We start from the raw sequence: 26,725 nt of genomic DNA on the forward strand, positions 1-26,725 counted from the left end.
GTTAAACAAAATAGTTCCTGGTAAACACACTGTCTGAAACAACAGCCAACTGCTAAAATTAATTTTATTTTATTTATGTATGTGTGGATGTATGTATTTAGCTCTAATACTCTCCTTTTGGGCTACTATGCCTAAAGTGTTGTCACCATGTGGTAATAGAGATCTCAGCTTCCTGCTGCGGTAGGCCAAGAGTGCCCAGTAAGTATCATGATTCTTCAGCAGGCCTTGATTGTTTTCACAACCCTCATTACAAAGTATGGGTTACTGGTTACAGTCTGCAGAAAAAGGCTGAATCTCAGCTGAATCCTGGAACTTTATCAATTATTACAATCTCTAGAAAAAATTTCCTTCAGTGGCCTGGATTACACCTTAAGCTGGGGTACCTAAAGTAATAGTCAATGACCTTTTAAGGACAACAATGTTACCCAGAGCTGCATACATAATAGGGGTGCAACAGTTCAAATGGTATTTATCACGGTTTTATGGTCACGGTTTTGCTACAGTTTGGTATGTGCTATGTTCAGGACTACTGTCAAATAAAAATAAGGAAAATAAGAACAAATCAAACTACAAGCAACAGCACAAATAAATACAGAAGAGCAAAGATACAAAATAAAATAAACAGTGATTTTCATGATTCATTCTAATAAAGTGTAAAACAACATTGCATATAACCTTCATTGAATAAATAAAGATTAATCATTATTAATTACTAATTAAGTTACAAAAAGCTATGAGCAGTGAGTGATTTCCTTGTCTTTTGTTGTTTGATTAACATTAAAAACACATATAAACAGCAGGAATATTAGGATGCTGTCACTTTAAGACATAATAGAGGAAAACTGATACTGAACACATGCGTTCTTTCTCAAGTGTATAAGTTCACTTATAAGTTCATAACCTACTATGTTTGTTAGGATACTCGCCAAGATGGGCATGTTGATAATTTTTGTGTGAATTTGTCTGTTCAGGCACAAGACTTGATTGCACAAATCTTCTTACAGAGCACAAGTTCTCTTTTGCGCTTGCGATAGAATGTTTAAATTGGCAAGGTTTAAATGAGTTTAGTTTAAACACAGATAGCAATGTGTGCTGTTCAGTTCTCACCTGCGCTTGCACACTATCAACACCCGGGTGATAACTGCGTAAATGACTGGTTATACTGTATAGAGCATACGCCACTCACATTGAACAAAGTTTAGAGGAAGCCAGAATGTGTGTCCATCGACAGAAAAATACATTAGCCTAACTCTGTGTCTGTTTTATTTATTTTCAACAAACCATATTATAGATGCGTATGCGTTGTCAGATTTGAGATGAACCGCGGTGCAAGTGCGTGCCGAACCGTTTGTGGAGAACGGTACGGTTCGAATTTTTTTACCGTGAACCGTTACACCCCTAACAGATAATATGGATGATATCATTGGTCCTGAGTAATGGGATTTAAATCAAACTTCATACACGAGGTCATGCCTAGAAATCTTCTTATATCTGAAACATTTGTGGCCTACAAACAGATCTTCAGACAGAGCAACTGAACACGTCTCATTTAGAGTTAGATTTGTTTTTCAAAGTCATGACAGAACCAGTTTAAGCCGTTCATCGTGTTGGGACTTATCTTTTCACACAAACTAACAAATCATCCGCATGGCAAGTCACCCCTGTTAGTCCATCTTAGAGTTGAGACATGCATCTCTGGAAGAGCTCTGGACTAGAGATGATGCCAAAGGGTAAGAGCAGAGCCAAATGGTGTGATAAATGTTCTCCACATTCTCATGCCAGAAGAATCTGCCAGAAGCAGGACTGTGCATCTAAATTGAAAAAAAAAAAAAAAAACAATTGTTCAAAAAAAGTTGCTTCATTCCACGGAGCCAGTAATTGTGCTGCTGATGATAATATATGCAGCTCTCTGTACACTGCCTCATTGAGCTTAGTTAGATCAACGCATATTGTATTTTTTGGGGGGGGGGGGCTTTACTGGCACAAAATTCTCTTGGCCATTCTATCCTTTAAATTACTCTCATTTGTTCTATATGCTCTAGTTCCCACTTACATTTCTCCCCAGCTGACTGCATGACACAGTGTCAGCAAATTCTCACTCCAACAGTGTATGGAACTCCACAGTAAATTTCTCGCAACCACAGCCAGTGGTTTTTTACCTTAGATTTCATGGAATTTTATATTACAGTGTGGTCATAATGGGCATAGACTACAGTTCAAAGCTTTGAGGTCAGTAATTTTTTGTAACACTTTACAATAAGGTCCCAATAGTTAATGTTATTTAATGCATTAACTACCATTAACTAACAATTAGCATTACCTTTGTTACAGTATATATGAATCTTTGTTCATGTTAGTTAAAGGGAACCTATTATGCAAAATTCACTTTTATAAGGTGTTTGAACACCGATGTGTGTCCACAGTAAGAATAACAGCCTGGTAAAAATCCACTCATTTTTTTTTTTATAATTTCCATAAATCAAAAGCAGTCTCTTCAAACGAGCTGATTCAGATCACCCGCTACGATGGCATTATCGTAGGGAAGCCCGCCCACAGCCGGTGATGATCTGCATGCCAAAAGTATCTACCTGAATTGACACAGCACCGAGTGAGAAGCACTAGAGGTATGCTACCCGACCCGAGCCCAATGGGTCCTGAAGAACTCGTAGGTTTTGGGTTGGGTTAAGGTTTCATGAATAGCTTCGGGTTCGGATCAGGAAAACGAAGAAAAACTATATAAACTATATAAGGTTTGCATGCCGGCTGCTGTGTTGTGACCGAAAGAGCGTGCCAGTTTGGGAGCACATTTACATATAATTTATATAGGCTATTAACTGAACTGTTTTGCGCATGTGCTCCCGCTCTTGCACGCTCTTTCGGTCACAACACACCACACGGCACTCAAACCTTTAGCTAGGCCTATGTGTGCGATAAGACAAGAATTACTGAGGGAAAACGTATTACTGTGCCAAATGCAGGGAAAGCTGCACTACAAATTCTACCGAATAATAGGGAAAATATTCGTCAGTCACAATGACTCCTCGTCTTTGCTGCATAACAGGTGAGCCAGGGTATAGCACAAAATTATACACAAGCCTCTAAGATTACCACACAATAATGGAAACTGAGCACAGCACAAATCAAATAGTCGCGCTGCCGTCTCGTGCGTCTCTCAGAAATCAGAGCTTTATCAAGAGACAAGGCATTTATGATTTTGTGGGCAATAAATTATAGAATTCACATTTTTTAATTTTATTTGTCTTATACTATTATTTTAATGAGTAGAATGAGTAAATTAGAGCTAAATCATTTTTAAATACTATACTAAAAAACGCGAGACGCGAGAGGACTCACTTCTTGTTCTGTAGTTTAGGCTTATGCTAAATAGCAGGCTAATTAAACTAAATGGATATTTATTCATTGTTTTTTAAAATAAACCCACAACTAAAGGAGAGGAGGCTCTAACTCTGACACTTCGACTATCAACACCTACGCAACTTGGAAAGGAGGCAGTTTCCTCTGCGTTAGGTAGGCCTAAGATGTTTTTGACTCTTTGTTTAGCAGTCGTTCATTATAAATTTTAAATGTAGAAGATATGATACATATAACTGTATGAAATGTAGAGTATATGTTAGATATATAGCCACCATAGACATTTAAAGGGACAAGTCTCCCCAAAAAATTAGAAATGGCCAAATTGTCCCTCAATATTTGATATTCTTGATGCTGCTCTGCTCCACTCCATCAAAGACTATACAGGTGCTGGTCATATAATTAGAATATCATCAAAAAGTTGATTTATTTCACTAATTCCATTCAAAAAGTGAAACTTGTATATTATATTCATTCATTACACACAGACTGATATATTTCAAATGTTTATTTCTTTAATTTTGATGATTATAACTGACAACTAAGGAAAATCCCAAATTCAGTATCTCAGAAAATTAGAATATTACTTAAGACCAATACAAAGAAAGGATTTTTAGAAATCTTGGCCAACTGAAAAGTATGAACATGAAAAGTATGAGCATGTTCAGCACTCAATACTTAGTTGGGGCTCCTTTTCCCTGAATTACTGCAGCAATGCGGCGTGGCATGGAGTCGATCAGTCTGTGGCACTGCTCAGGTGTTATAAGAGCCCAGGTTGCTCTGATAGTGGCCTTCAGCTCTTCTGCATTGTTGGGTCTGACATATCGCATCTTCCTCTTCACAATACCCCATAGATATTCTATGGGGTTAAGGTCAGGCGAGTTTGCTGGCCAATTAAGAACAGGGATACCATGGTCCTTAAAACAGGTACTGGTAGCTTTGGCACTGTGTGCAGGTGCCAAGTCCTGTTGGAAAATGAAATCTGCATCTCCATAAAGTTGGTCAGCAGCAGGAAGCATGAAGTGCTCTAAAACTTCCTGGTATACGGCTGCGTTGACCTTGGACCTCAGAAAACACAGTGGACCAACACCAGCAGATGACATGGCACCCCAAACCATCACTGACTGTGGAAACTTTACACTGGACCTCAAGCAACGTGGATTGTGTGCCTCTCCTCTCTTCCTCCAGACTCTGGGACCCTGATTTCCAAAGGAAATGCAAAATTTACTTTCATCAGAGAACATAACTTTGGACCACTCAGCAGCAGTCCAGTCCTTTTTGTCTTTAGCCCAGGCGAGACGCTTCTGACGCTGTCTGTTGTTCAAGAGTGGCTTGACACAAGGAATGCGACAGCTGAAACCCATGTCTTGCATACGTCTGTGCGTAGTGGTTCTTGAAGCACTGACTCCAGCTGCAGTCCACTCTTTGTGAATCTCCCCCACATTTTTGAATGGGTTTTGTTTCACAATCCTCTCCAGGGTGCGGTTATCCCTATTGCTTGTACACTTTTTTCTACCACATCTTTTCCTTCCCTTCGCCTCTCTATTAATGTGCTTGGACACAGAGCTCTGTGAACAGCCAACCTCTTTTGCAATGACCTTTTGTGTCTTGCCCTCCTTGTGCAAGGTGTCAATGGTCGTCTTTTGGATAACTGCCAAGTCAGCAGTCTTCCCCATGATTGTGTAGCCTACAGAACTAGACTGAGAGACCATTTAAAGGCCTTTGCAGGTGTTTTGAGTTAATAAGCTGATTAGAGTGTGGCACCAGGTGTCTTCAATACTGAACCTTTTCACAATATTCTAATTTTCTGAGATACTGAATTTGGGATTTTCCTTAGTTGTCAGTTATAATCATCAAAATTCAAAGAAATAAACATTTGAAATATATCAGTCTGTGTGTAATGAATGAATATAATATACAAGTTTCACTTTTTGAATGGAATTAGTGAAATAAAGTTCACCAAGCAGTTTTTGAGATTTCAGGATTCCCCCATTCAGATAGATATGACTTGGTCTTGGACGCCCGAAATAGCAGCCAGGAGGCGTTGCCGCCGAGTGAACATACTTTCCTTGAAAGGGACTTTGACTCCATTACGCGCAGCTCTGTTTGTTATTTGGATGACAAAGTTTTTAGGTTGCTCTGTCTCAACAGTTTAACAGTGCTCGTCAATGTCAAAATAAGTGAGATGACCAATCAAATCAAAGAAGACAGGTCTTACTGTTCACAGAAGACGAGTATGCCCAAAGCTTTAGTTTTACCTCTGAAAAAGTGCATAGAAAAGTGCAAGTTAATTTAATGAACATTCTTTAAAATATCTTCTTTTGTTTTCAGAAAAAGAAAGAAACTCAAATGTGTTTGGAACAACTTGAGGTTGAGTAAATTATGACCCTTTAACTACTTCATTAAGATAAACAGCTAGCACAGTGCATATATTGTCACATGCTAAATCTAACTTTTTTTCTTTTCTTTTTTTTACTAAATCTAATTTATAGGAGGTGCAAATAAGAATAGACAGGTCAATACAATCGCATTAGTGGCGTTATTACTTACTAAGTGAAGCAACATAGTCATCATGTTGCCGCCTACAACCTGAGCACAGGCTTTACTCTTCAACACAACAACACCCACAAAAACTCCAACTTAACAGAACTTCTTCTAAATCTCCAACATTACTGAACATGAAACTGTTTCCCTTTACTCAAAAAAAATAACACTTTCAACATTTACTCTTTCAATTCAGGCACATGCAAAGCATGCTGGAAATTAAAAGCAAAATGCCAGCAAAAATGATTCAAGTAGTCACAAAACAAAAGGATTAAGTCAACTTCCATTTTACAAACGTAGGTGGATTGAACATAACGAGATGTTCAATAACCATGCTGCTTTAGCTCGTCTGAATTAAACTAAACAAGCAGCAAAAAAATATTTTTTTGAGTGCATAATTAGCCTGGACATTTTCACTAAACTTTTCTTCAGCAAGTTTTACTGTATCTATCCACTACACAAGCTGTAAGGCCCAAGAACTGAAACTTTTTTGAAGACTGGTTGACTGATTATGTGTTTTTGCTTTACTTGTCCTTCCAGTAGCGAAGTATTACTAGATCCATAAAAAGTTTTATGTTGCTATCAAAGGCTCATCCCTTACATTCAAATAGCTTTGTGAGAATAGCTGTGACTGCAGCTCTCGTATCTATTTTGAATAAGATAATGTCCCCATTTAGTGTTATATAAGTGTGCCATCCTGAGTTTATGCATTATGTTTATTTTTTTATTTTTTTTTCTTCTTCACTGGGCATGAGACTGCAGCAACATCACTCTTTTCCTCAGTCTGTGGAGAAATGCTCTACAACATCCTGCTGCTGTTTCACTATCTCACTCCGTTACACTTGGCTGATGCTTCTGCTTAACATTAATTCAGGGTCCTTTTGGAGTTTTTCTGGAAGTGTCATGTCTTTTATGCCAATGACAACATATTAAAAAAACAATTACAAAATTAATGTATAAAAAAGTATCTGCTGACTCTCCATGTTCTTGTTTATGGCCATTAAACTTGGGCCTCTCAAAAATGACATTATACCTTCTCACAAAATGTTCATCAACAATAATACATGGGAACTAACCTGGAATTCGTCAACTCTCTTGTTTAGTCTTGACATTGCACAGCACCTTTTGAAGCGTCTGATTCATCTTGGCCACTTTTGCCATCTGTGCAGTCAAACTTGTCAGGAGCATTGACTTGGAAATATTAATGTGTACGCTGGTGCTTCATCTGCAAACATAAAATGCATCTAATAACTTTATACTCTATCTACTCAAACAAAATTCCTGATGGCAGGAAAGCATGAAATGTGTTTGTTTCATATTATTTCATTACAGGACCACTTCTGATGTAGCATAAACTACTGTTCAAAAGATTGGGAGCAGTACTTTTTTTTTGTTGTTGTTGTTGTTTTTGTTTTGTTTTTTTTCGTTTTTTTTTAATTAATAATTTCATTCAGCAAGGATGCATTAAATTAATCAAAAGTGATGGTAAATTGCAATTCATCAAAGAATCCTGAAAAAAAAAAAATTATTATAGTTTCCACAGAAATATTAAGCAGCACAACTGTTTTAAACATTGATAATAATAAGAAATGTTTATGAAGTATTCAATCACTGTAAAAAATATTTCATAATATTACTCTGTATTTTTTTATCAAAAATAAATGCAGCCTGGGTGAGCATAGAGACTCACTAACCCGGTAGTGTATTAAAAACTGTGTTCTTTTGGATTGTTTTAATTTACTCTTGCGCATTCGCAAATCTTCTCGAAAATAACGATAATATTAAAATGCTACTTATCAATCTAATCTGTAAGACATTCGTTCATCTTCAGAACACAAATGAAGATCTTTTTGATGAAATCTGAGAGCTTTTTGTCCCTCCATTGACAGGCTACGCAACTACGCTCTAAAAAAATCCATAAATATAGGGCACAATGTACTGTATTAATTTTAAGGAATTAAAATATGAATCTCCAAGTGTTCAGGCAACAACACAACACGCATGCGTCGAGAAGGCACATTGGAGATTAATATTTTGTAAATAAAGTGGTAAAAAAAAAAAAAAAAAAAAAAAAGTGAGTACTTATGATTTCTTTACTACCTTTCTGGGGATCAAAAGTGGTAGTTTGTCAAAGTTACGTAGGTTGTCAATGGAGGGACAGAAAGCTCTCAGATTTCATAAAAAAGATCTTCATTTGTGTTCCGAAGATGAAAGAATGTCTTACGGGTTTGGAACGATATGAGGTTGAGAATTTAATGACAGAATATTCATTTTTAGGTGAACTAATCCTTTAAATCTGTTCAGCATACCACTACTCATTCGTTCTGTAGTTTGCGGCCATTACAGAAACTCAAACCTGCACTGCATCTCTCTGGATTTCTGTCATTTGCATGCCACTTTTTAGAATTCTAACATCTGTGCAGTGATTGTCAAAACAGTTACTTTTTATAAACAGCACTAAATGGCATTCAGCTAAATCACCTGCGTTGCCTCTCTTTTTCTTTTTTTATCATGCCGTTTTCTTTTTTTCCCTCCCACCCCATGCTCTTTACACTTCAATTATTTCGTTCCATTAATAAGAGGATTCTTCATACACAGAAAAAAAAAAAAAAAAGTATATATATTTTTTTTTATTCAGTTAGTGTGTCTACTCTGTGTTGTGCTAATGCAGAAAAGCAGAACGTGTCGAACCTTTTTATCCTTATTAAGAAGTCTGTCGCACAGAGCGGAATCCATGTAGGTGTTTGATTCCCTGCGGGCTATAAGATAAATAGTATCTCTATAAGATAGAAAGAGAATTCTTCACTCAAGTAAAAATTGCCTATAGTCTAAAGACAAAGAAGGGGGGAAAAAATGAGACAGAGAGAGTGTAACAGGTTGGTATAACAGAAACAGAATAGGACAGAAAGAGAGAAAGAGATACAAGGTAGATAATGAAGATGGTGTTAATTGGAATGGATACATCGGGGAGGAAAATGAAATAAGACAAGAAAAATTTAAATGAGAATGAGACGGGGAGCGAGAGAGAGAGAAAGGAGAAATGTTGAGCATTTAGATTTTAAATGAGGCCAGCAGCCCTGACCTAGCACAGCCACTGCTACTTAATGAGGACATACTAAAATTACACACACACTTAGAGAGAGAGAGAGAGAGAGAGAGAGAGAGAGAGAGAGAGAGAGAGAGAGAGAGAGAGAGAGAGAGAGAGAGAGATATTATGGGCAAACGAACACTCGCATTCTCTCAAATGACGCAGGTTGCAAGAACAGTAATAAACTATATTTGCTATACTATAAACTATATCTTCTGAAAAATATAACAGGAAAACTCTTTGATATTTGGACTGCAACATGTGTCACATATCTGCACTAAATAATTTTATAGATTTACTAATATAACAGCCAAAAGCTGAACAGGATGTATTGATGAGATCATCAGTGTATAAACGCTGTAAAAATGCCTGTGAAATAGTTTGTTAAACCAAGTTGAACTTGCTTTAAATAAATAAACAGAAGTAAAAAATTCATAAAAGGAGCAACTTTGACCCTACTTTATTATAACTGTTGAAGCATATCTTATTAGACCTGTAAATTTAGAAGAGATCTTTTCCTTTTCTTCATTCTTCATTAATGATAGATTCAGCTTCGGCTGCCCCTTCACTAAATGAAAGCATTGGAGGCCCTCTGGGTTTTTGCAGTGGCACTCTTTTATCATTTGGTTCAAGAAGATGCCATGCCATGCTTTCATATCCGAGCTGCGCACGCTCCTGGCAAAAGAGAATATTTAGAAGCGAGACCATGCACCAGGCACTCGCATGAGACTTCAGAGGAACACAGCCAGGCGTAAGACTATTTTAAAAGTGGACCTAATGTCATATGTGGGCAATTTCCTTGATAAATCTATTGTTAACCCTTTGTCTTGTGTCAATAAAGAACAAATACAACTGCTGTGCGTAAATTAAAAGTTGAGTCCATTAGTTTAGTCTTCGCCTCATAAAGCTTGATATAATGTCTTGCTGGATTGTAATTCTAAACTACATTTAGAGAAAGAAGGAAATAAATCTGTGCATCCCTATATACTTGATTATATAAAATTACACTGTGATCTGACTTTTTGGTGGGCATGTAATGTGTTAGAGAGAGTGCTGGTGTTGAAGGGAGGTTTGTTTAACACGCGCAGCAGCCTTTTCCATTAAAAGGGCATTTCACAACATTTTAATACAAGGTTCATTGTGTTCAGCATTAAAGCAATGCCAATGAATGCAACAGGGCATGTTTCTGTAGTCTTTGTAGAAAATGAGTTTGTGGATAATGGAAAGGCCTTTCCAAAGTACCAACCCCCATAACTAATATAACAGAAAACTAAATAAAAATGTAGCATGTGTAATTATTAATTTTAGAATTAATTATTATAATAATACAGCTTCAATTCAGAAACAACTGTTCCATTCAAATAAATTTGAAATGATCAAACTGTGGACCTCAAATTTAGTGGTTCATTAACTGTTTCTGCAAGTTAATATATTTATGCCAACAGGTGGCAACAAGTGACTGTCTTTATGAGTGAACGAATCGATAGCTCAAACAATTCGTACAAAACCACGGATTCATTCAGTCTCAACTCACATAATACGAGTACTTCTTTTGAAAACGTAATTATGACGTACTACATTCATCATTTTGCCATTGTCATGTGACCTACCAGTGTCAGTTGTGATTCATAAATTCATAAATCCTCTCCCATGGCCTTATGGGCTGATAAAATATCTAGTGGATGCACACTTAAAGAGTTAGTTCACCAAAAAATGAAATCATTAATAATCATTAATTAATCATTAAATGTCATTAATTACTCACCCTCATTTACTTCCAAACATAAGAGGTTTTTTTAACCCCCATAGAAAGCAATGTAATTTCCGTCATTCAAGGTCCAGAGAAGTATTAAAGACATTGTTAAAATAGTCAAAGTGACTACAGTGGTTCAACCTTAATGTTATGAAGTGACAATACTTTTTGTGCACAAAAACAAAAATAATGACTTTATTCAACAAATTCGTCTCTCCCGTCATTCTACTTTACGTTCAGTACTTCCAGGTTCTACGTCAGAACGCTGAATAATTCACCCAATTGATCTGTTCAAAACAATGATTCATTCAGGAACAATACAAGTGACTGTCCTTAGAATGAGTCACTAAATCATTTCATCAATTGATTCATTCAAAACACTGGCGTTGGTCTGAATAACAACAGTTGTGATTACATGTGGTCATTGCTGTTATTCTGAACAATAGAACTTGCTTGTGTGACAATCCTTAATTGTATATTTAACATGTCTTTGAAAAAGCAATATATACGCTTCACGTCATGACGAAGAAAACCCTTTACCCATGGTAAAACTGTAACACATAGCCTCCTGTGACCATTTGCTTTCATCAAATCTATAAATGTAACGTTTACACAGAGCACATAAGGGGGGGGGGGGGGGGGGGGGGAAAGAGAAAAATTTAAATCAGTTTTTCTCTTGAACTCATTTGTACCTTTTGTTCATTATCAGTTATTTCATGCAAGTCTAATCACTGATTTAAGTAACTGTCATTGTTCAACGAGGAATGGTTATGTCTATTTGTGGATTTTCTGACAATCAGATATTTTTGTTGTTGACGTTGTTGCAGTTTCTTATTTGCTAATGCCTCACAGACCAATTACAGAAATTCTATGCAGTATTTTTAAAACAGAAATCAATAGCTACTGTGAGAAAATTGCCTAACCTATGCAGTAGAGCCAGCAAAATCCCTTTGTGGGTCCAACTGCCATTTGTGAATCTTTAAGGGGATTCGAGTGGACCTTAGAACAGTTTTTCCATTGCTTAAATCCAACATTTCAATATCAAGCCTTATACCTGCTTCAGGGCAGAGTTCTCCTAAAACACAACTGCCCACTTCTGGGGATGCTGATCCAATGTGGGCAAACTGTTCCCATGGAAATAGGAAGCATGCAAGTTGCAGGTCAATCTGAGGGGGGAAAAAAAACACAGTAGACAGAAAAGGTAGACTTCCTGAGCTTTCGAGAATGTAGGTATTAGTTTTTTTGCCTGGAATGTGAATTGTGCCACAAGGTCTCACTAGCATAGACAGACTTGTTTAAAATACACAAACCATATGAATCGGTTACATTATAGATCTTATTTGTTCTGCAGACATGCATTTGAAATACAGAACAGAAAAAGTGATTTATACCACTGATACCACTTAGATGGAGAAACTCTTTGAAGAGCGATGCTCCTTTTACTATTCTCTTTCATCATCCGATCCGTCTCTACGTACAAAATAGTACCATTTGGTTGTATTCCATACCACACTTGACATAGAAATTAACATAATTTTGTGATAATTAACCCTGAAGGCAACTATTTTGTCTCCAACTTTCTTGAACAGAACAGAATAAAAAAGAGACATATAACTCTCTCTAAATGTTCTGTTTGCCTTCATGATTGTCTCTTTCTAAAGGTTATTCAAGACATTATTACAATGACTGTCCTGTTCCTAGTTTGTACTTCGAAAAACTGTAAAGGAAATTACTATCTAATTTGTAACTATATTACTCAAAGGAAATTTATCTTTTTTTTTTCAGTCTCTCCAGAGGATGGGTTTCCTCGTTCTTAAGAGGACAGGTGCGGAGGATTCATTTGTTCTCGCTCAATGAGCACTCTTCCAGGTAAACTTTTGTTTTCTCCAGGGAGTGAAGAAAGAGACAATAATAAAAAAAAGACTAATTATTCTCGATGATTATTATCAGTCTTTAAAAAGCAAAGACTCATAGACAGAACACTTTTAAATTACACTCAACACCACTCTTGGGAGCTTTTTGCCACGTGATGAGATTATTTCAGATAAAACAAATCAGAAATACATGTATTACACTTCTTGAAAAAGGCATTTACACATTTACAAACCAATAATTAGTCTGAAATATAGGCCTATAGTATAAGTTATTCTAAACAACTAATATAATGTTAATTATAATGTTAAACAATATTTCTGTTTCAAATTCTTCTATACTTTTGAACATTTTATTCATCAAAAAATCCTGAAAAAAATGCATCATGGTGTCCACAAAAATATTAGGCAGCAAAATGTTTTAAGAATAAATTACATTTTTAAATAGCTTTAAATAGAATGTAGTTATTTGAAATCGTAATAATAATAATAATAATAATAATAATAATTCACAATATTACTGTTTTTACTGTATTTTTGTAAACATTTTATAAATGTAGTCTTGTTGAGCTTTTTTTTTAAAAACATTAAAAATCCTACTGCCCCAAACCTTTGAATGGTAATGTGTATATAATGAATTGATATATAATTTATTTTATATAAAAGTCATCACAAATCAGATTACACTGATAGTAAAGAACCATTAATGGAACCGGAAATCATAAAGTCAAATATTTCATTAAAAAATATTTCTAAAATATACAAATCAAATGTTTAGGTTCCTTTTTTTTTTTTTTTTTTGGCTGTTTTTTATAGAACCAGTATACTGAAAGGTGCAGACCATGCAACTCTTTTTTTTTTCTCTCTCTGTGTCTCTCTGTATCTCTCTCCACCCCTCATTCAGTCACTCTTCTCCTCTTTCTTCCCATTAATCATATTTGTTCACATTACCGAGGAGAAGGCAGAGTAACACTGTTGATAGGAGTCTTAATTAGCAGGAACGATCTAACGCACACCAGAACCTGTGTGAAGATCAAACAGCCTGTATCTGCTTACCGTTCAAATATCCCTGTCATTTAGCACGGAGAGCAAATTTGATTTTTCAGCATTTTGTACCTTTCCCAGTAATTGAATTGTGCACCTGATAACTAAACGTTATCTCCACAAATAGAGCGACACTAACACGTTAAACCACTTAATATCTTCTGTTGTGGCTTGTGACCAAGAGTGTTTAAAGCAGTCATGCATGCTTAGAGGTGTGGACGGCATGGCGACTTACCGAAAATAATGAACTTAGTGTTCATAAATGATTAGCGGGGGCCAATTAATGCTTGACAGCGTATATGTGTGTGCGTGGAGACCCGTCTTCACAGCCAAGAGAAGTCAGAATGAATTAGAGTTACTAACAGATACACAAATAACTCTGCAATCATGGCAGGCATTTCAGCTAGCTTAGATTAGGTCAGCTAATTGGCACACTAACATGATTTAAATAGCTCAAATTAATGTTGGACAAAATTAGTGAGGTCTATTTAAATGAATCCCATTTCAAGCTTATTTCTTTCAGATCCCCCTCTTTTTTTAAGCCTAGATCTCATTCTCCAACGCTCTATCTCTCTCTCCCTCACACACACACACACTTATTTTCACGACCCCTTATAATAATTTCAAGAACATAAAGCCTCCGGTATTCAGTTGATTTACATATTTCAGTGATTAAGTATATATGTCAAAGCTGATTTCTTGAGCCAGCAGAAAGGCATGATTTATTTATAGGTGATGGGAGAAAAGGCACACACATTCTCTAAAAACAGTTTCTCGTATGACCAACATGTGAAGCTTATCTACATATGCAGCATCCAAACATAAACATAAACCTAATGAAAGCCAGAATCAATCATTCCATATTCTAAATATATCCCACCATCTCATGCAGCGAGAGCAGGTGACCTGAACTCATACACATCCCACGAGACTAATTTGCCTTCCTCTAAATCAATCATTCAGGCCATCAAATCAGCCTATCGCATTGTTTGTTACTCATAGATGCTCACACGTGGAACGAGTTTTCATTTCGCTCTGTTTATGAGGCATAATAAAATGTAAAATGAACTGCCAGAGGGAGTAAAGACAGGGAGACGACTCACAACAAGGTTTATTCAGCGATGTTCACAAGATTATGTTTACTACTGAGCAATATCGCAGGAACAGGACCCCCTGGCCAAGTGAGTGTTTGCAGTAAATGCAAGTGTATTCTAGTATGTTACTGCCACTGAGCTGTTTTTTCTACGAAGTTAAACCTTTACACTATTGTTCTAAATAAAGTGAGCTAACACATTCAAAGTATACAAACAGAGGTGTTAAAAGAAATTGGCACCTTAAGGCGAATCCTCCATATTAAGCCAGAAGTAGATGATTTCTCAACATTTGGCTGCTTGGATACATGCAATATCTCTTTGCTTTGAACAGATTCTCTTTACTCCAAAGCGAGTGCCATTTCTGGCACTAAGTGGCAAAAATACAAAGGAGATGCAAAAATAGTCGGTGCAGGTCTCGGGACTATAAAACAGACTGATTTAAACCTAAGTGCTTGTTATATTTTTCCAAAAAGTACACTGCTTTCAATTAGAATTTATACAAAAAAGGTCTTATATATATTCAAAGTTATTGCGATGCACGTTTGCAAATATTTGTAACATTAAAAGAATAGTTCACCCAAAAAAATCTACCAATTTTCTTGCTCTTGTGTCATTTGAAATCCGTATGATTTTCTTTCTTCCATGGAACAATAAAGAAGATATTTTGGACAATGTACTTTCATGGTGATTTTGTGTCCTTTTGCAGCATATAGCCCCCTGGTCATTGTCCATTTTTGATGTATAAAAAAAAGGGCAGCATGTATAGACATTCTTACACCTCCTTTTATGTTCTACAGCGAAAAAACCCACTGGTATGAATGAGTAGATGATGACAATTTTCATTTTAGGCAACCAGATAAAACCAGCTGGCGACCATCTAGGCCACCTTAAACCAGCAATACAGCTTTGGATACTTTTCAATCATATTAAAAAAAAAAAAAAAAAAAAAAAAAAGTCCAAGCTATTTATTTTTAATACCAATCTAGCATTAGCCCCGTTTATTCATTCTTACATCTACTATGCAAGAACATTTGTAATCTTTCCATCCTTGATATATAGTTGTGGATCCCACTGTGAAACACAAGCAAGCATGTGTTTTTATTCTCATCCCCAATAGCAGATTTACCTCAGATAATAAAAGCGCTCCTCGAATAACCTTACCATTCATCAAGCCCTGAGAGCTTTTTACCTGTGTCTTCTGCACGAGGCAAGACAGCCCATAAAACATCACTAATTAAATGCTGCTTTGGAGCTTCGCCCGACCAGGTTCCAGCATTTTCAAAAAACCGTCAGAGGCGTTTGCATAAGCAGTACAATAACGCAACGATACAATGAAAAAGAGAGTGGAGCCCAAGAGAAGTGTTTATAGTGTAAATTAGTTCATGACGCTCCTCAGCAGCCCATAAACAGTCGGAGTTCTCTTCCCTTGCGTTGCTCTTTATGATTATCTCTATTATCATTTCTCTTTATTCTCTTTCCATCCCCTCAGGCTTTGGCAGTTTAACAGGAAAGCAGCAATTAAACTCACTCAGGGGTTAGAGGCTGAGAAGGCCAGTGGGAGCACAAAAGGAATGGAGAGAGCGCAAGGAAGAAAGAGAGACACCGAACAAGAATGTGTTTTGCTGTAGCTCTATTACACGAGGTTTGCCATTTCAGGGACATCTCGTCAGCAGGGTCACAATCCTTAGAGAATAAAAAGCTAATTATCTCTTAATGAAGAGATGGAGGAAGATTTGCTCTAGGTGTCTCTACCTGTTAGAGTAACGACCATTCAGCCGAGGGCAGGGCAGGGCAGGTGAGATGCTACTTTATGCCCACTACAGCAAGGCTAAACCCAGAGAACATGTTAGGTTGGCCCACCTCTAGTCCATGACAGATGCTTTGCACCATGAGCAGCCCCACGGACCTACAGTGCAAAGGCCAGAAAGACAAGGGCAAAGAGGCTGGAGAGAAATGTAGAGAAGAGGAAATATAAAGAAAGAATCAACTGACGGATTTGAAGGGATAAATTCAGACAGGTGACACAAGGGTGCAATTTGAAGCAAAGCTTTGTGGTTGGGTGGTGAATTCAAAGAGGTTTGCAGCTAGATGTTTTTAGCAGTATGTCAAATGTTGTGGAATATATTCAGAAGCCATTACATTGTCTGTAATCATTCGGAACTGTTTTACACGTTGACTTTCATCTATTGTCGTGCATTGTGTCGAAATGTCACACATAGTGAATTGTGAGTTCCCTGAGATGATCAGATCAAGCTGTATGAAAAGATGCCAAGCTGTGTAGCTGAACAAAGAGAGATTCAAAGCAAAACCAGACTATTTTCTCCCTCATTCTCTGACATATGCACAAAACACACACATATGGTCAGAAATGCTCTTTTGTGTGTACATCTGTCTCATAGTTATGACACCATTTCAACTGTTCAGTCTGGAAAAACATGTACAGAAAACCTTATTTTACCTCACTATCTAAATGGAGACTTTCTATAGATTTCTGCTGTTCTTCAATTAAGCATAATATAATTAGTATTAGGGGTACCCACGGTGGCTCAGTGGGTAGAACTGTTGCCTCAGCAAGAAGGTCTCCCCGGTTCAAGTCCCGGCTGAGCAATGAAGGCGTTTTCTGTGTGGAGCTTGCACGTTCTCTCCGTGTCTGCGTGGGTTTCCTCCGGGTGCACCAGTTTCTCCTACAATCCAAAAACCTGCATCGTAGGTGAACAGGAGATACTAAATTGTCCGTAGGTGTGAATGGTACTGCAAATGTGTGTGTGTGAGCCCTGTGATGGCCTGGCCATCTGTCCAAAGTTTTCCTCACCTGTGACACTGGACTTCACTGGACATCAGCATCCCTGCAACCCTGGAGAGGATAAGTGGTTTGGAGAATGGATGAATTACTACTGACTAACCCTAAAAAAAAGAACTTAAAAATAAAACATTTAACAAGTGATTAATAATTTTAGGGAGATGAACCATTTATAGTTCACAAATAATTTTCATATTAAATCGCAGATAACTAATTAATGGCCAATGCTAAAATTCTATAAAAATGCTATAAAAAAGAATAATGAAACTACTAGAATAAAAAAAAAAAAAATGTTATTAAATAATTCGTTTTTAAAGATTAACTGTCAGAATTACCTTGTAAACAATTATTGTAATTTTAACTGTAAAAATTCAACAGCTAAAAAGCTGTTAAATGTTAACAATAAGTTCCTGTATTATACACGGAAAAAAACTGCAATAGATTTAACCTTACATTTAATTTAATTTTACAGTAAAATACAGTAAAATATGTTTACATTTTTACTGTATTTTTACAGAATTGTTCTGGCAACCACAGCTGCCAGTTTTATTTTGTAAAAATGACAGATTTTTTTTTTTTTTTTTCCAGTGTAGATTAATTTTACATGCATGTAAAAATAGACACAAATGCTGAAATATCCAATACTGAATGATAAATTTCCAATATATAAAAGGAAAGAAAGGAATATATAGGAAAGAAAGGAAAAAAACACATATGAGATTAGAATGTTTCTCTTAGACGGCATTTTTCATACAGCATTTAGATTAAATAGAGATCAAATGTGCTTAAGCATCTTCTAAGATTTTTCTCAAGAAGCAAGAAAAAAATACCTTGATAATGTCACTTGTGTCTTCTCTGGAGTTTGCAAAGATACCACAACTTTATCATTAACTGTGCTCAGATATTTCCAAGATACGAAAGTCTGCATTAAAATGGCAGAAATGTCAATATTAACTCAAGCATTTCTCATCAAATAGCTTCAAGACCAAATTATTCGAGATATGCCATTTTTACACATTATTTAAGCTCAATGTCAACATTTGTCCCAGTTTATTCTCTTTTTCCCCCACATTTTTTTTCCTTAGAGAAAACACCTTCAATAAAACAAAACTTCAACAAAACAAAACTGAAAACTCCAGCGCGGCTTCTAGGGAGCCATTGAGCTAATTCTAGGGAACTTTTTCAGCAATTTCCTTTCCAGAAGTACAGCTAGATCATTCATACACAAAGAGCCCATCATACTGGCTGAGAAACATGCAGTGAGCATCATGAATGGCTAAATGAGGGCTGGACTATCTCCTATCTGTGTCCAGCATGCCATCCACTGGCTCCTCAAACACTAGAATTGGACGGTGCTTTGGAATCCCAACCAAAAGAGAAACCCTGACATTTGAGCGCACCCATAATCCTGAAAGGCAGTAATTGCCAAAAAGCTCAGTTTAGGAATAGAAGAATCATTTAACGGCAGGCCGCCCTCACACACAGACACGCTCACGCCAATACTCACTTAACCAGAACTCACTCAATTCCTCTGTTCAACTCAATCATGTCCTTTCCTCTCCTCACATACACCTTTTAGACAGCATCTATTCTGTCATGGCGGCCGGCACTGTTTGAGTTATCATTTGGTTTCATCAGCACATTGCCATTTATCAAGAGATTCAGATACAAAATATGCTATAGACCCACAATGCCCCCTTCTGGTCACTTATGAAACATTTTCATTTGTTTCTCAAGAGAAAGGCCCATTGTGAAAATAGTGTCCCTCACTGCTGTAGTCAAACGGCATCATTCAGAGACCTACGTCTATATACACAGTGATGACAGTTTTACATTTAATATTGACCCTGATATTATGACCATAAGGAATTTTGGTATAATGATATCTGACACAACCTAAACATTATTGGAGCTTTGAATTGCCATCAGTAGATACTATTGTTAAAGTGTCAGTTTAAAACAAGAACTTTCTATAGTCTAGAGACAATTATCGCCCATTCCAAAAAACAAACTGCTTCACTCTCTAGGTTTTGAGCTCCCTGGGGGCCTTTTAATGTCCAGTGATAACTCTAATGGGTCCGAATATAGCTTTTGTAGGTAGCTCTACAGGTAAGGCACAGCAGTGTTCGAATCTAGGATAGATTTAGCCACAGAGTGTCAGCCTTAAAGTGTAATTCCTGTAATAAGACATCTGTGCAATGCTATGCGTCCTTGTCCCCATACTCGATTTGCAGTGCCTTTCAAAGTCTTATTAGTTCAAACTGCTCTGCTGACCAAAAAAAAAAAAAAAAAAGCTAGAGATGTTTCAGTGTCCTAGCATGCTCTGTCAATCTCCTTTGTTATGATTTTTTTTTGTACTTTTTGCCAACGCAGGAAAGGAAAAATGTCACAGCAATGCAAGAATATTTGCCAGTGTCTGTCTGTGAGAGAGAGGGGGAATGAAGAGGTAGGTGTGTGTGTGTGTGTGTGTGTGTGTGTGTGTGTGTGTGTGTGTGTGTGTGTGTGTGTGTGTGTGTGAAAAGAATCTTTGATGTTTCACACCTTCTGAAGTGGGCATTCTTCAGGTGTCTAAAGTGGAGAGGTCCTGGAACTGTAGGGAGAGGCGTACTTGTTCAAAGACTCACTCTTTCTATAACTCCCTCTCTCGTTCTCTGGAGAAAAAAAAAATCATTTTGATTATTCACTGTAGCCTGTGGCACACATACACAGCAGCAGTTTTATTCTGTCAAAATAACACAAGGATTGTTATACAATAATACTTTCCTTTCACAGTAATTTAAGGTACAGCATATCATTATTTTAATGTTAAAATACATTCTCCTTTTCCAGATTATTATGCAGACATAACTAAAACAATGTCATACCAACATAAAAAGCAGTTTTCACCATTATTGGGCATTCAAACGTAACCCTATATTCTGATAACATAAAATATTTTACTAGCAATAAATACATTGCAATTTATTGTTATATTGCACAAGTATTAAATGAGCACTGTTTTGAACATTTGTAATGATAAGAAATATTTATTAAGCACCGTATCAGATGATTTCTGAAGGATCATGTGACACTGAAGACTAGAGGAATGGCTGTAGAAAAGTCAGCCTTGCATCACAGGAATAAATTACATTTTATAATATACTAAAATATAAAGCAGTTATTTTAGTAATAATATTAACAATAATAATAATTCACAACATTATTGTTTTCGGTAATAAAAATAACAAAATAAAGTAAAAAATAATAAAAAATAGTCATGTTTTATTGAAGATTCTGGGCACACTGTGATTGTTGTCTCATTCAAAACTGCTGTACTAAAACCTTGTCAATGACCACAAAGTGAAGCTCCCCATCTTGGTGCACCCTCTCACACAAGTATATTCAGAAGCTCTTCACAATAAGGTCATTACAACTAAATCATTTCATACTTCTAGTCAGTGATCTCTCTTTTGTCACACTTTCTGAAAGCATCATCTTAATGAAAATATTCTCATGATTTCTCTCTGTCCTTTCATCACAGACAGGGGCGTAAATCGTGGGGGGTGGGGTCAGGAGTGCTGTACCCCCCAAAAAATATTATTAAAAACCACGCTAAGTATTGTAAATAAATGATATATACTTAAAATAGTTGTGTAAGTAGTAAAACAATACAAACGCAAATGGGCGTTTTAAGTTTAGAAACATTTTGAGTCACCCTCTCCCTTGCCTCACAGTGGTTTGGTCCACCGCGCACGTCACCTAGCCTGCGTCTCAATGTGCATACTATCCATCCTAAATAGTATGTGACATTAGTCATTTTCAATACTATTTAGGGCGGATAGGGTGGATAGTAGGCACATTGGGGTGCAGGGTCACACACACAAGTCCGGCGGCTGGAGAGAACAGTTGTTCAGACAGTAGTAGAACTCTTGTAAGTAGGCTGTCAAGGCTATTTAATTCAAAAATATCAGATGAAGTGATTATTTTCTCTTTAATACAGATGATGCTGAGTAATTAGTCATAATATAAAATAAATAAATAAATAAAAAAGATAACTGATGTATTTTTTCCGTGAGTCCGCTATGTTAACGATTATAATGTTACCTAGCTTGTTTGGGAGCTTGTTTACTTCAACTTCAAAAATATTGCAATAAATAAATGGTTTTGAAGAAGAATATTTTGGTCAATTTAGTCAGTTTTTTTATTGAACCAAAGAGAAACATTGAGCATAATGGCACAGTCTCCATGCTACACTAATAACAGTAGTAAGGTTTTCTTCTGTGTAATGTTACAAATATCCTTATAAGTAAAATTTTGGCTGTATTATTTGTTTCCCCTTCAAAAATTGCTCTTGAGAAATTTTGTTTACTGTCAGATAAAATTTATGCCCCTGATCTGGAGAGGTTCTCATATTCATTGAGTTAAAAGCACAATGATTCTTTTGGGACAACATAAATCAGACAGCCACTCGTTTAAACTTTTTCTGCACCATCTTTGGACACAGACAACTTCCCATAGAATAACACATTTTCAGTCTTTCACATAACTCACACCTCAATGCACCCATTAAATGTGAAGCATGTGATTAAGAGACAGATTTGCTTTGTAGAGACCTGTCTGATAGAAATGAGAGCAGAGCCACTATAGCTCATAAACAGGCCAGTAGTTTTTGTGTTCTTGAATAATTCATTTAATTTCATGTGTTGCCTGTATATTAACTATAACAAGCCCAAACCTGTCACAGTCAGAATAACTCAAAGACATCACAATGAGCTGTTGAGAGATGGCAACCCAGTCTAAATGACTCATCTGTGTGTGTGTGGGAGAGAACAAAGAGAGAGAGATCAGATGTAGGTCTCTGTATGTGACCTACAGCACAGCAGGTCTCTGATTCCATGCCTGACTAACACACATACAAGTCACACATACAAGTCACAACCATGCATGCTTACATCCCAGCTTTGGATGAAGACTTTCCATTGACTTCTGTTATTTTTATACTGAGCCAATTTTCTATCCCCTAACTCCTGTGGTTAAACTGGATTTGAAAGCACCTTTGAGTAAAAATAGTGATTATTAAAAAGAAAATGTAATTATGAAATAATTCTGCACCACACAGAATAATTTATATAATTTAGTTACATTATAATTGTTGTTTATTTTATAATTCTTTCAAATAATTATTTTAATAAATTTAATTAATGTTAATTAACATTAATTTTGTTAGAACTGTATTAAATTAACTATTTATATTTTATTAATTATTAAATTAGCAAATGACAATCTTGTAATTTTAGATTTGTTTTAAATACACACACACACATCCTACAAATATCACTAAAACGCTACTGAACCAACGCATACCATATGTGGTAAAAAAATAAATAAATTTAATCATACCCCCCTGACCTTTATTTAATTTTCATACCAGCTGAACAATTTAAGCTTGAATTAACACACTGAGTTCACAGTCAGCCCAACTCCAGCTGCTATCATTGTCATGAAGACATTATTTGGTATGTTTATGAAGCTGTTTTTCTTCCATCATTCCCCACAATGCAAAACCAGACCACCACACACACACACAAACACACTGCTTCATGAGTCAATATATTCTTTAGTCAATGGAGCCAGATTTGCAGACACAACATATCTGACAATGATCAGTGAACCTAAATTCAGTATTTATGTTTATGTGTATACATGCATGAAAAGTGTGTATATTACAGACTGAAGAGAGGACATATCGGCTATTTCAGTCTGCCAAGATGCATGGCAAACCTGCCAGGCTTGATTAAGTTTCCATATAAATTGCACAATAAGCAAGCCAGTCATGTTTGAGATCAATTAACCCCCAAACACATGAAGAACTAATATAAACGGAGAGCAACTAATATCAGCATGCTTTGAAGGATGAAGTCAGAGATAAAGACTGATGCACATCAGTGTGTGAACAACGAATACACACCGTATTAACATGCATCAGATTATGCTGAGGAGTGGATCTCTGACTAGACATCATTACTGTGCACCAAGTACAATGTGTTCACACACATTTCTGAGTACCTCTGAACATGCTTTGCGGGATCAGACCCTTTTTATACTTGTATTTAGTGTTGTACATTTGTGATCTGACCCCCCCAAAAAAAAAATAAATAAATAAAAAAAGTTGGTGGGAGTCACTGACATTCATAGTAGGAAAAGAAAAATACTATGGAAGTCAATGGCTACCATCAACTGTCTGGTTATCAACATTCTTCAAAATATTTTCTTTCGTGCATAGGAAACAAACTAACGGTTTTGGAACAACTTGAGAGCGAGTAAATGCTGACAAAATTTTCGGTTTTGGGTGAACTATCCCTTTAATAGTGTTAACCAAACTTTTTCTCGCCGTGGTACAGTTTTGATAAGTAAAAACAACAAATTTACATATCGTCGCTGTAGGGTGGGCGGAAATCTCGTATATTTTTAAAGAATTAAACACGGTGTCATCAAAGTTGATGTTGTTGCTTTATATATGTCAAACGCGCATGTGTCATTATAATACTAACATTTTTTGAAAATCAAGCTCAGCCGAGGTTTTTGATCAGCTAGCGACAGAGAGATGTGTTTTGTCCATCACTGGAACAGCCGCATCTGACGTTTTCATTATCTTGCAGGTTTTAACGTTTATTGTAGCTATATGGGAGCTCAATTTTTCTTGTTTTTGAATACATTTGGACAAAATCTCATGATATAATAGATGAAAATGCGGCTGTTCCAGTAACGGACAAAACACAAATCTCTCTGATGACACAGTGTTTAATCGAAGCTAGATATTTAAAACAGTTAGCATACTGGCTACAGCTAGACGTAAAATTCAGACTACGACTCTTCTCCGCTCTTCAAATATATAAAACATTAGCTTTTATAGACATAGTGTTTCTTGAGCAAAGAAAACGTTGTACTTTTCCCCAAACGTTAGGTATTTATTTACCTTTGCACTGCAAACAAGCAGTAATCTATCACCAAACTGCGCGTGGCTGCTGTGGCACTTCATTCACGATAGAGGCGGGGCGGAGCTATGAGGTTTGACTGACAGTTTGCGGATCCAATTGAGTTACGAGGTTTTGTCACAAGCTCTTTTAAATCCTTTTCATTCGTTAAATATTTTTAAAACCCACATACAGGCATAAAGAGTGACCAATAGAGTACCTCAGGGATGACGTGTTTTTGTAGGCCAACCCGGAAATTAGCGGCGCACGGGTTTCCTCGATCGAAAGCCTATGCATTTTTCCAGTAGACTTTTGGAAAATCGCAAAAAATATGCTCTGTGTTTAACAAAGGGTTATGACACTTACACGTTTTGTCTATCAAGATAATCTTTACAAGTTAACACAACATTTATACATTTTGAAGCCTAAATAAAGTCGTCAGATATAAAAAGCTAACAGTAGGCTATAAACGGACTACAGCACACCATGGTCGCGGATCAACGTCACCACCACCAAGCTTCCTCAAACTTTATTTAGAAAACAACTTTATATAAAAACATGCTCGCTGATTATAATCTGCGCTGTGTATGAATACTTATCCACTTTTTCATGAGAAATGCTGTCCAAATGTCCTGTTTGTCATGATGACGTCTAAAGTCCCCGCCAAAGGAAGTAGTCCCTTTTAGCGATTTGTTAGCAACTGCCGTTTTTAAGACACAATAAAGGTTTAAAAAAAATCACAGGCAGGTTATTACTGGTGTGTTTTCTGTCATAGATCAAAACGTGAAAATATTTAGAGGCTTTGTTAACTACAGACCTTATTTCAGGCAATTTAGCAAAAACCCGTTAAAAAAACAAACCCATTGACTTCAGGGCAATGGAACCAGAAGTCCTAAAATGCTAACTCACTTCCGGGTTTTGCCTACAAAAACACGTCATCCCTGAGGTACTCTATAGCATACTCTATAAAAAAAAAGACGAAATATAGATATACAAGGTTTCCGCCTGACATCGACGATAACTTTATAGTACTTATTTTATTTTATTTATTTATTTTTTGGCATTTGGTAATTTTCCACGGCATGCTTGACAACCGCGGCACAGTGGCTGGGAAACACTGCTTTAACAGTCCCTGTGGCCTATATCATCTTTCATTGTATAAATGAAAGCAGCTCAAACATTCAGCTGCAATTCTTCTTTTATTGCATGGAAAATAATATGACTTTCGAACAACTTGAGGGTGAATAAATATTGACAGAACGTTAATTTTTGGGTGAGCTATGCCTTCAATATAAACAGGGTCACGTTGACCATCTCTGAAGCAACACTGCTGTCAAACAGCATAGTACACTGGTCATCTCAAAAGAGAGAGAGCGAGAGTGAGCGGATAAAAGAGTGAAAACCAAATACAGCATCATATTCAGAGGAAGAGGCAGAAAAGATGAGAAATGGGAGGATAGATTACATGGACAGAGAGATGGAGAACTTTTATCTCTACCTTAAGGGGACTGACATGGTAGGGGCCCCGATGAGACAGCTCCTCCACTGTAGTCCATTTGTCTCCCTGTTCCAGTCTGTCTCTTAGGTACAAAATCAATATATCTAACCTTTTCAGCAGCCGGAGGCTTAACGCACACACTCGCGCACACACTGACACACACTCTTCACCTCACCTTGCCTCTGCTGAGTAAGATTTAGTAAATCACACATCACCTGCTGCTGTTCATCCAGAGACATGGAGTTAGATGGCACGTATATGGCTCAACACACACACATACAAAACAGATGCACAATAAATGAAAGAAATACATATGGTCAAAGATGCATTGAAAACTAAGAGGCACAGTGCCATCTGTAGGGCAATAAGAGAGCGACAGCTTCAGCAGGGGTAGGGATGACAGGCTATCAAGTTTTGCAGAGGAGGAAGTCGAGTTCTTTGGATCACAAGAAAGAGTCTCAGAGCAATAATTGATTCTTTTATCCAATTCAACAGTGATGAAGCTGCGGTTTAATCTGAGAATGTCCAGATTTGAGATAAAATTCACAGTGTGTATCTGATAGAATACAAGTGGGAAGGAAACGTACTCTGTTAGAAACTCAGACTGCTATTAGGAAGTCGACTTATAATCTTCATGGTGTCATTCTGCTCATCAATATGAGAGCTCTGATATCTGCATTGCAGGCTGTGAATGACGTGCATTAATCA

The 26,725-nt window shown here is 36.7% G+C and overlaps 1 long non-coding RNA gene across 2 annotated transcripts; it reads right to left on the reverse strand.

Annotated features, from left to right (window-relative positions):
• Window positions 1-5,394: 5,394 nt before the first annotated feature.
• On the reverse strand, window positions 5,395-26,312 carry LOC127494884 (uncharacterized). 2 transcript variants are annotated; one of them, XR_007925003.1, is made up of 7 exons: window positions 26,018-26,312; window positions 20,108-20,217; window positions 18,397-18,488; window positions 17,579-17,620; window positions 17,307-17,465; window positions 11,812-11,923; window positions 5,395-7,141 (listed from the first exon to the last, which is right to left on the reverse strand). It is a non-coding gene; the product is annotated as an uncharacterized LOC127494884 (long non-coding RNA). The 2 variants fall into 2 exon arrangements; XR_007925002.1 differs by lacking the exon at window positions 26,018-26,312 and adding an exon at window positions 24,522-24,633.
• Between the last annotated feature and the right edge of the window lie 413 nt (window positions 26,313-26,725).

The sequence above is a fragment of the Ctenopharyngodon idella genome, chromosome 14, assembly GCF_019924925.1.
Source record: "Ctenopharyngodon idella isolate HZGC_01 chromosome 14, HZGC01, whole genome shotgun sequence".
Lineage (NCBI taxonomy): Eukaryota > Metazoa > Chordata > Actinopteri > Cypriniformes > Xenocyprididae > Ctenopharyngodon > Ctenopharyngodon idella.